Source organism: Castor canadensis, chromosome 3 (assembly GCF_047511655.1).
Source record: "Castor canadensis chromosome 3, mCasCan1.hap1v2, whole genome shotgun sequence".
Lineage (NCBI taxonomy): Eukaryota > Metazoa > Chordata > Mammalia > Rodentia > Castoridae > Castor > Castor canadensis.
In genome coordinates, this window is record NC_133388.1 from 196,655,865 (window position 1) to 196,669,164 (window position 13,300).

The following is a 13,300-nucleotide window of genomic DNA, read 5'->3' on the forward strand; positions in this document are numbered from 1 at the left end:
CCAAATTCCTTGATTAATAAAATTTGTACACCTAAGTCCAGCACCATTCCCAATCATCCAAAAGCCAGCTGGAAAAGGTTATTCTTCCATTCATTCAAGTGAGAATTATTTAGGGAGCACTGACGATACACCAAGCTCTGTTCTAAACAACCTGAATACAAGGGTATGTGTGGAAAGACAGCCATATCCACAGGCAGGCCACTCCCAGCTCTGCAGGGAGTGACAGGAGAAGCCCACACATGGCATAGGCCAATCTCCACCGCATGTCTCCTGGTACACGTACACACACTTGTCTACTGTGTATGCCCTGGGAATTATCAGGTCACAGACTCTGAGCACTGAAAAGGTACTGTCCAAAGCAGGTGTCCAAATTAATACTCCTACCAATGGTATGAGATCCTCATTGCACCCTAATAGACGAAAGCAAAAGTGAAGCAAACAAGCCCATTAAAAGCCATCAGGGCAACTGGACTGTACATGGTTGGGTACAAGACATCCCATATGAACACAAGGAACTGTACAGAAATCCAAACTGTTTGTAATTATTATAGAAATAATACCAAGGTGAAGCAAAGAAGCTGTGTTCAAATGTATTCAGGTCTAGTGGCTGGTGGTATGGTACTACTATGCTGAAACTACGCATAGCTTTAAATGTATGAATAATGAAGCAACTACATAATAGTGCTAATGTTAGGAACCAAAATTTTAGGTATAAGAGATGTAAGACACACATGTAAATGCTAGAAGTAAAAAATAACTATCAAGAAGGTGGAAGAAGGGAAAGGGAGGGGATGGGGGGGTAAGAGGGGGTGGGGGGAAGGGGGAGAAATGACCCAAACATTGTATGCACATATAAATAAAAGAAAAAAATAATAATTTAAAAAGAAGGTGGAAGAATCCCACCTATACAACAAATGAACGGGGGAAAGACAGACTGCATGCACAGATCTGTTTTGATGACAAAACATGATGACTGATGAATTACTGTTATTCTAGTTCCTGTGCCTTTCCACAAACGAAAACAGTTTTCAAAGAATGCTGGAAGTCTGAGGACCAGCACTGAGGAAAAGACACAGGCTGTGTAGCCTGCATACTGAAATCACAACTATTCACACTAAGGGTCCTGAGGCATAGAAAAACTACAAGTGAGTTTAGTATCTTTTTGGTTTGTTTTATAATGCTGGAGTTGGAGGCCTCCACATGGTAGGCAAGCACTGTACTGTATCTTTTAATACATTCTGTTTTAAGGCCTATTAAATATCCTTTCTAAGAATACAGAAAAATAAGCAAAACTAAATTCTTTTTAATGTATGTTCCACCTCTATTTCCATGCTATTCTGCATATGCAGTAACTTCTCGATTAAACAGAGCAGAAGACATTTTAATGCCGTTAACTCAGTATGTGCAGTGCAACAGTGACACCCAATCCAACTAGAATGAAGGCAGTGTGCCCAGCCACCCTGTGCCATGCAGCTACAGTTACTGCAGCATGACCACCACCTGAAAAAGATATTAGGAAGGCCATCAATTCTAAGAAGCCCACCAGCACTCTTAAGCCTTCAAAACAAAGGTCAATGAAAAGATTCCTAGAGAAAAGTATCTCAGTGGGAAAAGACAATAAAAAAGTATAATGCAGATCATCCCCAAATCCCTCTTCTGTTCCCAAACACCAACTGTTCAGAAGACTCTCAGACATGTGCTCACCATATAAACGTACTATGTCAAAGCTGCCATCAGAAATGCGCTGCGGGAGACAGTAAAGCAGGCTGCAAACCCAGAGGAGCACGTACACTGGGGAAATACAACCCGCCCAGGAAACCCTCTCAGGGCACCTCATCAGCCCTCTTATCACCACACATTACAGTGCTTCCACAGATTACAGAGGGAGGAAGGGCTCACTATTTAAAATAATGGCCTTCTGATCTCCTAAAGTCAAAGAATTGATTTTTAAAAGAAAACTGCATTATACGCACACATTTTGTACTTTAATTCCCCTCCCACCTACTGATGTGGCAATTTAAGACACAGTTTATTGGGAAAATTTGCTAACAACTCCACGGACGATCAAAGGGTTCCAAAAAGCCAGGCATGGTGGTGAACATTGTAATCCCAGCTATTCAAGAGGTGAAGACAGAAGGATCAACTCAAGGCCAGGTGGGCAAAGTTAATGCAGGACAACTGTGTGAAAAACTAAAAACAAAAAGGACTTGGGGTGAGTAGCCAAGTCAATCCCCAATACAGCAACAACAAACAAGTAACGAAAATAAGCAACTCTCAAACATAATCTTAAGAAACTCAATCTACAATGATAATTAAGCCTTAAATTCAGTAAGAAGTATTTTCCGTTATTTACCGTCCATTTTCTTATTCCTAGCAGGTTAAAATACAATTGTACTCTACAATTATAACTATGTAATTAAATTTGTCTCATCAATACCACAAAAGTTAATTTTTTATTAACTTACAAAGCTGGTAAAACTTCTCCAGAGCTATAAGAGCTGAAATGACATGGGAGAACCCTAAAAATTTAACTTCTGAAACACCTACAATTTGTGTAAATCATCAACCTCTCCAATATTCAGTTTCATTATAAGAGAAATGCCTTTGCTGGTGAGAGTACAAAATGTTATGACTCCATAACATTTAGTATGTGAAGAAAGGCACAAAAAAATCAGATTACATAAACCAAGCAAATACTCCAAGATTATGTTTTTGCAAGTTGTATTATCTATGCTGAAAGGTACTCAACACAAATTCCATGATACTAAATACAGAAAAACAAAACTTAATCCAACTGGAAAGGAAAACTAAGCTCAAATGATTGTGTCTATGTGAATGCTTGTGTGTCTGTATATCTGTTTGTGTACACATAAACAGCATTCTTCCCTTTAGAAAAGTTTAGCTTCTTGAGGTAGAATCAATTCTATGCAGGTGGAGGGGTAACTCAAGTAGCAGAGTACCCACCTAGCAAATACAAGGCCCTGAGTTCAAGCCCCAGTACTGCCCTCCCACCCAAAAAAAAAAAAAAAAACCAATCAGTTCTGTGCACATGACAAGCATGCTTGGATAAGGAGTAACCATCACACTAAGGACAGATTCCTTCCTCACCCCAACAGTGCCCCTGTGTACTTTTGTCTCTAGTCTCTTCACTACCCTGAACCAGGCAACCACAGACTTCTGTTCTTACAGATTTGCCTTTACCAAGTATTACATAAACAGAATCATAGTTATACAGTGCAGTGCAGTTTTGTGCTTCCACTTACCAAACTGCTTTCGAGATTCAACCATTTTGGGTTTTTGTTTTTTTTTGAGATTCAACCATTTTGTTATCTGCATCAACACTTAATTCTATTGCTAGACAAGGTTCCAATGTAGAAGTGTACCAAAATCTGTATATCCATCTACCAAGTGATGAACGTTTAAGTTGTTTCCAGCAATATTCACACAAAGGCCTTTGTGGACACTCGTTTCCATTTATCTTGGGTAAATACACAGGTATAGGGTTGCTAGGTTGCATGGTAAGTGTATGTTCAATTTTATAAATAACTGCCAAATCTGTTTCCAAAATCATTAGAACATTCTGTACGCCCACCAGCAAAGCGTGAGCGTTCTCACCATTCCACATGCTTGGCAGTGTCACCTGCTGGTTTTAACATCAGCCAGTCCAACAGGCCGCAACAGTTGTCTCACTCAGGTTGAGACTTACGTTTCCTAACGACAACTAACTGAGCATCCTTTATGTGTGCTTACTGTCATCCACATGAAATGGAGGAAATAGCTCTTCAAATCTTTTGGCCATTTTTTAAATGAAATTTTTATCAGCCTATGCTTTTTAATAGTTTATCAATGATGACATGGGAAAGTCAGTATATTTTATTAGCCACTTAGAATTCATGAGGAACAGACAAAAATCTAAAATGCCTCTTGCTACCCTAAGACTGTCTGCTCCCTAAAAGCCACCATGTACAAAGACAGGTAGGAAAAAAAAAAAAACTCACAACCTCTCAGCCCTGCTTCTTCTTTACTCTAGACATTTGAATCCTAGGGAAAGTTATCTGCTTACTTCTAGGATCAAGAACACAAATTTCTTTGTGTTTTCCCAAGTATCTGAGGAAACCACAATTTTCCTTCATCATGAGTCAGGAACACAAGTGATGAGCACTACTTGCAGCACTTTACAGAAATAATGGTAACCCTGTGCCATGGTTAACACATTTCAAGAGGAAGTGCAAGCAAGGAGGGAAGGTCATTGGAAGCTCAGCAGATGGCACTGTTCTGTCAACCTACACACTGGCTAAGACCATGGGCCAAGCTCTGATGAAAAGAATAGGAGAAAAGATACCACCTCATGGCAACTTGGACAAATTTCTTAAAACTTCTCTAAGCCCTGTTCTTATCTCTAAAATGGGAACAGAAATCACTTTATTGGGCTACTGTACAGAAAAATTTAGAATTCACATGACTGACACCTAAGTATAACTGCCATGATTATGACTATTATCTTTCACCCATAATTCCTGAATCACAAGTGTTAAGGAAGACTGAAAGAGGTACTCCTCACAAACCTGAATGTAAAGGTGAAACTTCAAACAGCAGGTAACATCTGCACACAGTGGCCCCACTGAACTGAATGAGGGTCCTGACCATCTATGACAGACCTTTAGGAAAGTACCTTGGAGTCTACAGTTGGGAAGGCCATTTACAGGTCTTATTTCTAATCACCCTGCCTCCGTATTTCAAAGTAAGCAATGCTTTTTTCCAAAGGCAACAAACCATTTGCTCTTGCTTTTCACTAACTCAGTATCTGAGCTGATTTTCCTCTGGGATTCTTTAGGTGTGCCATGTAGATGGAAGCTGTGCCTGCACACCTCAACATTTTCCCAACCCCAAGGATTGCCTCTCCTCAAATGAGCTAATAACAGAGCAATTCCTTAAGTTTCCAGTTGTTTGCCTTATTCTTGTTGGAAGTCTGAAGTGGCACTACAACACAGATTCCTGCACTGGTGAGCTGGCTTGGACAGCCAAAGGCCAAGGTAATTAGGTTTTTGGGACAGGTGTACTAAAAGGATTATTTTCACAAAGCAAGACATGAAACACACTTTAAGATTATCACATAGATTCAGGTGTTCCTAATATACTCTATATTCAGGTTTTAGGACAATACAAAATCACCATCAGTGTTTAGCATCCTGAATGTCCCTTTTCCCACATTATCTTATTTAAAATGGTTTAGAACAAAGTCTGTTCCAAGACAGTATGCACAATCTACCAAGTCACAGGAACACAGGCCTTTCAAATTACCAAAGTAACAGGCCTCCTCCACCACAAGGCCATGCTTTTCTTTGCATCTGTTCTCTACCCAGAAGACCCTCCTCAGTGACGGCCTGCTCCTGATAAGCTTCCCAGGAAGAAATCACCTCTCCTGCTGAATCAGCATTCTCCCCTGTCTCACCTTCTCCAGTCTCATCTATTCAGCCCTTCAGACTCTTCCCACTCCATGCTCACAGGCCTCCAGAGCAGCTCTCAGGGCAAACAGGGAATGGGGACACAGGAGGGGTTGCCTGGAAAATGGCATGGACACATTCACTTGGAAGGCCTCACAACATCCAGAAAGAGCTTACAGGAAGAGCAAGATCTAATAATATTAAGCAAAAAGGGAGAAAAATGAGGCAACTGTAACTCCAAGAAAATATGAAAAATGCAAACAAACAAGAATGGAGAGGTAATCCTACTACATTAACTGTAAGCAACTGTTCAACAGTAAGCAATGTTTACAGTCACAATCACTGAATACAAAATACAAAGGCTGGCAGAGTAGTACAGTACTTGCCTAGCAAGTGTGAGGTCCTGAGTTCAAACCCTAGAACCACCAAAAAAATTAAAATATTTAAAAAAGAAAATTTGAAACAAAATACAGTTCTAAACAAAAATTATTATAGACTCAAATGGGAAGACAGGTAAGAGAAAAGAAGGTGTAAGAGAGGAAATCCCCACTTACCCTGACAGGAATTCAGAATATAACTTTTCTAAGACTGATGATACATCAATGACTAGCACACAAGTCCTGTTGGAATGCGGATGGAAATGCTGGAAGCACTAGCTCAGAGGAGCTTCCTGGAGTGTCTGGAAGCAGCCAGTGGCAGGGATGAGAGCCTGCTGTTTCCGGTGTGAGCCTTCAGCACAATTTTACTTCCAATCACAAGCCCACGCCGAGAGTGATTTGTAATGAAGGAGCAAAACAGAACCCACAGCAGAAGCACTCCAAACAGCTCCGAGTGCTGCTTCCCCAGAACTAAACAGCACTATTCTCTTTGCAATTTTTAGGTCTCTTAGGAAATGAAGTACCAGAGCCCACCTGAGACAGCAGAATGGCAAAGAACAGAACACATGCTCAAAGAGAGCTAAGATCTAGACATTCCACTTCCCAGCTCCAACAGAGGCCACACGTAAAAAAAGACCTGAGTTTTCTCACCTACAAAGTGACAATGATAACATCATGTACCTTTACACACTGGGCTGGCTGTACAGCACCTAGGGCACACTAAGAATGACTAAGCACCCAAGTGTGGGAGAGTATGATGGTGGCTAACGAATCGTCATGTCACTACTGTCTTCCTTCATCAGACAAGGAACCTGCCACATCAACCCATAGTTTAATCAGGCTTTTTACGTCCTCCCAAAACTGCTCTAAACACCACCAAAATGACCTTGCTAAATCCAAAGGTGAAACCCCAACCTTCACCTTGACTTTTCAGCTGCATTTCACAAAGTAAAGGAACCCACAAGTCCAGTCTCAGTCCTCTTTTTCTATGCTCACTTCCGTGGTCCCCTGTTGCCCCCAGCTTTCATTTCTATTTCCTGCTTAGTCTTCTCATCCAAGCTCATACTATCACCTGCCTGCATGACACCTCTAGGGGCCTTAAGAGACATATCAAAATCATAATACACTCATCTACCATATTTAACTCACATTTCACTGGCAATGAGGCTTACAGTGACCATTCTACTTAGAACTCAAGGGTTCGGGGCATAGTTCATGAGGTCCAGTAGCACTGAAAATAAATGCCAACAACAAACTCCTCAAACCCACTCTATGCTGTGGCACTATTTTTCCCATTGCACTTCCTGGACCTTCCAATACACACGTAACATAACGTAGTTATTATGTTTATTATTTATTTGGTTTCCTCAGTGTAAACTGACCTGTTTTATTTACTTAAAGCAATTAAAACCATGGCTGGCACTTAATAGGAATTCAGCAAATATTTCCTGAATTGAACCATGAAGTCCATAGCTCAAACCAAAACCAAACCGTGTGTGTGTGTGTGTGTGTGTGTGTGTGTGTGTGTGTGTGTGTTGGTAGTGGTACTATTACTGGGGTTTGAGCTCAGGGCCTTGTGTTTTCTAGGAAAGTCTTCTATGACTTGAGCCATGTCCCAGCCCTTTCTGCTTTAGCTATTTTTCAGATAGCTAAAGCCTTTTGCTGGGGCTGGCCTCAGACCACGATCCTCCTACCTATACCTCTCCCATGATAGCTGAGATTATAGATGTGAACCACCACACCCAGCTTTGCTGAAATGGGATCTTATCAGACCACAATCCTCCCCATCTCCACCTCAAGAAGCTAGAATTACCAATATTTTACCAGCTCCTATTGTCGTCCAATAACTCAGCCTGGAAAGAATCAGCTCCCTGGTTCAATACATGTATTAAGACTACTTCCAGACTACGCCTGAGCTAGCACTAGACAAAACTCTCAGACAAAACAGGCACATTCCACTTTAATTCTCACCAACCACAGCTGCACCAAGACACTCAGGACAAGCCTCTCTATCCTGGTCGGCTCTCCCCTCCCTCACCACTGCCAGTGCATTTTCAACTCCCGCACTGCCTTCTCCACTCACTCTGGGAGACGGCCTCACACCCTACCTTAGCAAAACATAGCCCTATACCTAAGAACTACCTCAACTATGCCCCCACTTTCCTGCTATTGTTTATAGCAAGGCTCAGTAAATATTTGTTGAACAAATGAGGCAACTGACCAACAGAAAAGTAAAATGGCCAGGTGCTGGTGGCTTATGCATGTAATCCTAGTTACTTGGGAGGCTGAGATCAGGAGAACTGAGATACGAGTCCAAGCTGGGCAAATACATTTGTGAGCCTCCCCCATCTCCAAAATAACTGGAGCAAAATGGACTGGAAGCACAGCTCAAGTGGTAGAGTGCACGAAGCCCTGAGTTCAAATTCCAGTTCCATAAAAAAAATAAAAAGACGGGCTGAGAGGGAAGAGGTGATCATTAAAGCAATACTGTATCTTGCAAACAAAGGAATCAAGATTCTAAAATAAAGTAACAACTCAAACCAAAGAAAGATATTGTTAAAATGACAGAAGACTTTGGGAAGGGTGGCTTCTAGGGTATGAACTCAGGGTCTTGTACTTGTTAGGCAAGTACCAACTTATCACTTGAGCCACACCTCCAACCCACCACAGAAGGCTTTTTTAAAAGAAATATATTCATCAACTGTAAACAATGAAAGATGCAGGAAGAGATGTGGGGAAGTCACAAATGACAAGGTTTCACCATGTCTGGGAGATAAGAAAACCTAAAACAAAAAACAGACCAAAACATGACTATGGAGTGGAACTAGGGGTTAGTGAGGGGACAAAAAGTCACTTTTGATCCTAATCTTGTCTATTCTGTCTCCCAATTCTTAACTATATCAGTAGGTACAAATACACCCTTTAGTTCTCAGCCAGTGCACACACTCCTTCACGGTTAGAAACCCTTTGCAGTCAGTCCACAGCTGGTCCTCCAGCTTCACTCTTAACATCTTCCCCAGTTTGGTCACTGCTCTGACTTCAGTAAGCTACATTCAAACTTTCCTACCTCTAAGCCTTCTTTACAAGTGACATCTGCTCTGCCTATCTCCTCAACATGAGCCAGTGCCTACGTATTCTTCAGGGTTGGGAAGCCTCTGCTGATTTTTCTGGGTTATGAAGCCCCATGAATACTTCCAGACCAACTCAATACTCTCTCCTCACTGCCTGCATAAACTGCTCATACCACCAAAAAAAGATTTTCTAAGTACAGGCTCATGTCTACTTTATTCATAAGAGAAAGTCATGGCCTAGAATAGTTCCTGGAATTCTAGACACTTAAACAGCCCTTTACATAAAAGCTCCAGACCTCAGAGGTCCAATCTATCTCAACTGTGCTCATCCACCCTGGTGCTTTAAAAATAAATAAATAAATAAATAAATAAAGCCTCTACTCACAAATACAGGGTTTTACAAAAGAGTTTCAGTATATTCTTCCCTTTGTCCACCACCCTCCCCACAGCCCATTAACCTGAAAATGATCTGTATACAGATTATAGCAACTCAAATGCTCCCAAACTTATTTGCTTCCTACAAGAAGGAGGTTCTAAAATACTTCCATCCCAAACACCTGCCCTCCATATAAGACCTGAAAACAAAGTGGGGACCCAGAGCCAACTATGTCAGGGCTGGCTGGATCAAAACCAGAGCCATCCTTCAGGAGTTCATCTAGACTGAGAGTGCATGATGGGGTGTTCAGTAGAATCCAGACACCTGGATCTCGGCACAACCTCACCAGTTGGGAAGCTAGACTTACCCATATGGCTTATCATGTCCAGAAAGGTGTGGGGGTAGGGTAAAGATGAAACACTGGTCATGAGGTTATTTTCCTAGGTTTATGTATTTTCAAATGTTGAAAAATAAAATGCCAAACCCAGATGAGTAAGTTTTGTCCTGGTGCTACAAAGTTCCCATAAGCTGATGAGCAGCTCCTGGGACATCAAGAGCTGACTTGCTGGACTGGAGGTACAGCTGAAGCAGCAGAGCACCTGCTTTGCAAGCACGAAGCCGAGTTCAAACCCTGGTCCCGCAATTAAAAAAAAAAAAGTGTTGGCTTGTCACCTCTCCCATGAGGCTTGTGTTATGTTGCACATTACAGTAAAAATAAAATTCTGCCTGTCTACTTGAAACCATCTAATGCTATACCAAGGGGCAGCATCTTTAGAGACAATGTTGCTAATGCCAAACAGTTACACATGATATTCTCCCTCTTGCTTGGTTCTGCTAGAAAAAAGAATGTATTTTGTGACAAGAATTAAATACTCTTCATTCAGCATTTAGTGAAAACTGTGAGTTAGTTATTGCAGAGATGCAGTAACAACTTTGGACTCAAGGTCCCTTATACACAGACTTGTACTCAAGTAAGTAGAACACACTGTTCTACTTATAGAAAGAAAATTGCAATACAGACAGAAGAGGTACACAAGAGAAACGAAGGGCAGGCTGTGACTGCCTCTCAACTGTGACACAGTAATCACACCTGGCAAAAGCACAGGCACAGAACAGCCTCCTCCCCTTAGCCCACAACAGGCAGAGGAAACTGGAGAAACAGAAGCAAGACCCCTAGGTCTTGCTAATAAATGGAAACTGCACAACATAATTGCCCTAATACCTAGAAATAAAAGTAGATTTCGTGAGAAAGGAGAACAAAAGAAGAAAGTGAATCTGCTCTCACATGAAAATGGAAAAAAGGAAAAAAAGATCCAGGTTTCCTACTCAAAACACTTGCCAGAGTCAAATTTGATGAAAAGTATCAGCTTGCTTCCCTCCACTGTACATGTAGGTTACATGTCATGTGTCAAATACGCAATGAAGTAAACACTGGATGCCTTTCTGAAGGACAGTCCTTTGTAAAGCTGCACAGACTTGAAAGTTGAAGCACAATATGCACATATCAGTTTTATACAGAGTAAAACTTAAATTTTTGCAGATGGAAAGGTATTTTGTTTCTATACAAAGTAAATGAATTGTGCTTACTATAAATTTGCTTTACAAAATTATAAAATAAGGATTGGAGGTGTGGCTCCAACAACAGAGCCTATCAAGTGCAAAGCCAAGTTCAAACCCCAGTACCACAAAAAATAAAGCTTTTATCTTAAAAGAAAAATGTATAGATATATAAGCTATCAGAAATTCTGAATCCATGAAATTCAAGTTCATGAGGCATACAGCATATAAGTAGTGATGCTGACAATTCAGGTATGCCAAAGGGAAGCCGTAAAGGGCTTCCTTTAAGTGAAGAGCTGAATGTACAGTAAGATATTCTGAAAGAGAGAAAAACTGCAACCACATAACCTTTATTAAAGTATATAATTATAACAACCAGTTATAACACTGTTCTATTCTATTATTGGTTATTCTTGTTTATTAGTCTCGTCCTATACCTAATTTCTAAGTTAAGCTTTGTCACAGAACTATGTGTATAGGAAAAAAACATAGTATATATATGAGGTCTGGTACTGTCTGCAGTTTCAAGCATCCACGGCGGGGTTGTGGGGGGGTCATCTTAGAATGTATCCCCACAGAGAATTGAGCGACTTCTCTACATAAGCAGCTAATCTGAATTGAGCACTCATGAGAATAAGATACTAGTAGAGCCCACACTCTAAAGCCAGACTGGTTGTTTACTACTGAGTAACCTTTAACTTTAACCTCTCTGTATTTCATTTTGGCAAATGTGAAATGGGGAAGAATAATAAGCCTCACTCACAAGGTTAATGGGAAGATTCAATCAGAAACTGCATCTTAGAGTGTTTTTAATACCCAGACTATATTCTAAGCATTGTTATTAACAACCAATACCATTACATGTCAGAAAAGTATACGAATTATCTAGAACTTATAGTTCTCCCCTCACCTGCTCTATGAAATCAGCTGTTTTGTTGCTATTGAATGTTAGAGACTCTAAGGTGAAAGGTAAAAAGAAAAAAGCCAAAATGCAGTACAGAAAGAGAATTATACTCACATCTCAAAGGACAACAATAACTGTGAAGAAATCAAGTAACATTTTTAAAAATATTCCTAGAATCTCTTTCCTCTTTCCATAGTAGTCCAAGAGACCTGAAAGAAACAAGATGCATATATACATAAGCACCTTTATTTCACTCCTTTTTTAAAGTTCTAGCAGGCTCAGCACCTTACGGTCATCTTCATGCCTACAAGGCAGACTGCTAGAGCTTGAATGAAGAATAAAACGTTCATCATCACTATCTCCAAACCACAGCTAATGAAGAGAACACAAATGAAATACCTGAAAACTATTAAAACAATGAGCATAAATTAATCTAACATAAAATAAAGTTAGCTAATAAATTCAGGATAAGATAGCAAACAGAATATATACACCTATTTCACTCACTCCCACTAAAATTATAGCAATGGGATATAAAAAAAAATTGAAAACCAAACACACAGGTGAAGAAGGTTGAGGCCCAAGGAAGATGAGGACAAGGTGATGATTGTCCATGATGTAGCAAGAGTCCCAATGTCATGTGTCTATGTGGACCCCTCTCCCCAACCTAAGCGAAGACTGGAGGGCCATTCTCCAGAAAAAGCAGAGCATCACTGAATTGAAGTCAACCTAGCCAACTGTACTATACAGAGGAGGATTTAGTCACTAAATACAAACTCCAGCTCCCCATCACACACACTCAGCTCCCAAAACTCTGGTATTCACATCTTTATACTGCAGGAAAGCGACTATTAGAATGTTTGGGGGAATCTGATCAACCTAAAAGAAAAAGACTTAAGATACCAATTTGGGATTCCCCAACAAATGGCTCATCCAGAATATTCTGACACAAAACTCAGAGTGTAAAGGTCCCACCCAAATGCTTAAAGCTTTTCAAGAATTTTTTGATTCACCCCAAGGAAATAATACCAGACATGTGAGAAAAGTCTCTAACACAGAAGACAGACCAACACAGACAACAGGAGAGGGGAAAGGGGGAAAAGCAACCTGGAAGAAACAAGCCATATAAATTTTTAATAACCTAGGATAAGACAACACTGCAATCATGAAACAAATATAAAATACTCTTTAAAAAGAACAAAAAGCACTCCTTCTTGGAAATGAAAAAGCCTAATAGGTGAAGTAAAAAACCAAGGGTTTTACTCTAACAAGTGAAGTCATCTCCCCAAAGGTAGATTTAAAAAGAAAAAAGGAAGGAAGGAAAGAGACAATAAAAATATACTAGAGTGCAAGTAAAAGAAAATATCTCCTTGACAAGCTCTGAATACTGAGACTTCCAAAAGGTGGGAGTAAGCAAAATCATCACAAACTTTTTCCTGGAACTGAAGAATACGAGTTACCACAGTGAAAGGCCTACCGAATATGCAGAACACTAGACGAAAGCAGGTCTACACTATGGCACACCATCGTGACTGAGACAAGTTCTACAACGCTCTCAGAACTGAAGCTAT

At 40.4% G+C, this 13,300-nt stretch overlaps 1 protein-coding gene across 2 annotated transcripts in view; it reads right to left on the reverse strand.

Annotated features, from left to right (window-relative positions):
- The window catches only part of Ptk2 (protein tyrosine kinase 2), a 252,149-nt gene that overhangs the window by 206,135 nt on the left and 32,714 nt on the right, over positions 1 to 13,300 (reverse strand). The window contains exon 2 of one of the 2 annotated variants that reach the window (XM_074069292.1): positions 11,844 to 11,938. The exons of the other annotated variant lie outside the window; for it this stretch is intronic. The gene's annotated coding sequence lies outside the window, so the exon portion shown is untranslated. The remainder of the gene's footprint in view (positions 1 to 11,843; positions 11,939 to 13,300) is intronic. 2 annotated transcript variants of the gene reach the window in all.